The 2,485-nt window shown below is 38.2% G+C and overlaps 1 pseudogene; it reads right to left on the reverse strand.

Annotated features, from left to right (window-relative positions):
- Positions 1–338: 338 nt before the first annotated feature.
- LOC142834842 (large ribosomal subunit protein uL6 pseudogene) lies at positions 339–951 on the reverse strand (annotated as a pseudogene).
- Positions 952–2,485: the final 1,534 nt, after the last annotated feature.

Below are 2,485 nucleotides of genomic sequence, written 5' to 3' on the forward strand. Positions count from 1 at the left end.
CTAACTCAATATACTCTTTTCTACTTTCATCTTTTTGCCTGAAAATGTTATGATTTTACTTTTTTTTCATATGAATAGTATTCCATAAGATATACAGATAATTTTTATTATCCATTTTCACTAGTATGACATTTATTCTGTTCTTATCTCCTAGTTACTGTGAATAGAGTATAAATGAACATTGCTTAGCAACTATCCATATAGTAGGAGTCATTTGTGCATATTTTACGGAGAGGGTATGTGGATCATAAAGTAGATTTCATTTTAGGTTTTTTTTTTCCAATACAAGTCTTTTATTGTCCCCAAAGACACCCCAAATCGTATTAAAATTGAGGATCTTGTTTCTGGAACTGGTAACTTAGGTCTACCCATCAGACTGCTGCACTGTTCCCTTTTCAGACACATAGATACCATCCAAAAACTTCCCGATATCCTTGTTCTTAACTGTTGTGGCCTGCTGTATCAGAGCCGCCGAGTTTGAAACAAGTTCAATATCATTTCCTTCAAGGATTAATTCATCCTTCTGGGCTTGAGAGACAGAACAAGCAACGCCTGTCCTCATAGGAACCCTGCGGATGTATTTTTCACCCAAGAAATTCGTATTTCAACCAAAGACCCATTCTGAATAACGACGTTGATGGGGAAGTGAGCATACACGGACCCTCATCTTGTAGCGGAAGCCCAGCGTAACACCCTTGATCGTGTTTTGAACGTGGCTGCAGACGGTTCTGACGGTGGCCAGTTCCTTCCTGTTGCCCCACCATTTGTCAACCCGGAGCCTTTTCTTCTTCTTCTTCCCAAGAAGGCTCAGCTCTACGTTGATGTGATTGAAGTCCCTCCGGAGGGTTCCTCTGGGGCCCTTCACAATGACTGTGCGCCCCTTCAGAGTGATGTCCACATTTTCTCGAATGTCGACCGTCTGATTGCTGAGAATGGTCTTCATTCTCACAGTAGATGGGGCAAAAAGAGTTTCCTTTTAGGTTTTTAAGGATCCTGAACACTGATTTCCAGAGTGACTGGACCAGCTTTTCATTCGTTTTTCATTTCCCAAGGCCCTTCTCAGTATTTGTGGTTAGATTGTTTTGTTGATTTTGGGTATCCTGATTGGAGTAAAATGAAATCTTTTAAGGTCCACTTAGCAAGAGGAAAGTAATGCTTGGTAATAGAAACCTAGCCAATAATTCTGCACATAGATGTTTGATAAGTGTCTACTACTTCCACTATACTAATAAACAAACATCATTCCTAACTGCACTGTAAATATTTAGCCTTTTCCCCCAGATAAGTGTAAGTCTTACAAAGAAATTTCTATTTGCAACAGACAGAGACCACTCTGAGAATTATAACTGAGCAAAATGGAGGGAACAAGTAGTTTCTAGCCCCACCTACAAACCAGCTCCTCTAAATAAGTCTCAGGAAACATCATGTAAAAACATGCAGAAGGATTTTAAGAGCCAGAGGAGAAGGACATTTTCTGTGAGACTGTGTCTCCTGAGAATGATAGGGACACTACATCCACAGACTTCCAATAACATGACCACCTATGGAGACAAGGACAAGGATGACAGCAGTAACTTCCTAACATGTCAGAGAAAAGTCTTCACCCTATACAAAGAACTACAGGCCACTAATGAATACATAAAGCAAGAACAAATACCCCTGCCTAGGTGAGAGACTCCCATTGTTTATCCAATATGAGGAAGTCAGCCCTGAAATCATGTATGTGCGAGTAACATTATACAGACTGAGCAAATAGTATTGCCATATTCAAGAATGTGTGTGTGTGTGTGTGTGTGTATTTATGCACACATGCAGCAGCAATTAAAGAGAAAGAGAGCAAAGGCCATGAATTTGACTTAAAGCTGGAGAGAAGAAAGAGAAAGGGGAAAATAATGTAACTACGTTTTGGTTTCAAAATTAAAAAGTCTATGTTTCCTGAAGCACTTCCTTAATTATAGATTAAAAAGGCACTTGTGTCTTCTGATATATGTTATAGCCATACATTAATACCTTACAGTAAGAGTTGGCCTTAAAAATGAAATTCTGAAGAATGTCCCAATCAGTTGATTATATAATCTTGTTCAGCATTTGTAATTTTCTTTACAGCAATTTTCAGTGTCATAGCTACAATATTAATGTATGTCAAAATCAACTATCCAGAGTGAGAACATATCTTAAGTACTAAAAACTTGTTGGCTCCCACTTCAAATACTAAAGAGAAATAGTGTGTCCAAGAATTTCTGGTTAACAATCAATTGGTATGTTTGTTTGACCCTATCTTGGTTTCATAATTCATGATATTGACTCATGGAATTTATAAAACCTCTATACTGATAATTATTTTATATTACAGGTTACAACACATAAACTGATACATGGAAGAAATACATGAAGCATGGTATAGAACAGTGAGTGCTTCCACGCTCTCTCTTTCCACGTGACCTCCATGCACATCTTCACCACATAGTAGCATCTCATACACTTT

The sequence above is a fragment of the Microtus pennsylvanicus genome, chromosome 14 (genome assembly GCF_037038515.1).
Source record: "Microtus pennsylvanicus isolate mMicPen1 chromosome 14, mMicPen1.hap1, whole genome shotgun sequence".
NCBI lineage: Eukaryota > Metazoa > Chordata > Mammalia > Rodentia > Cricetidae > Microtus > Microtus pennsylvanicus.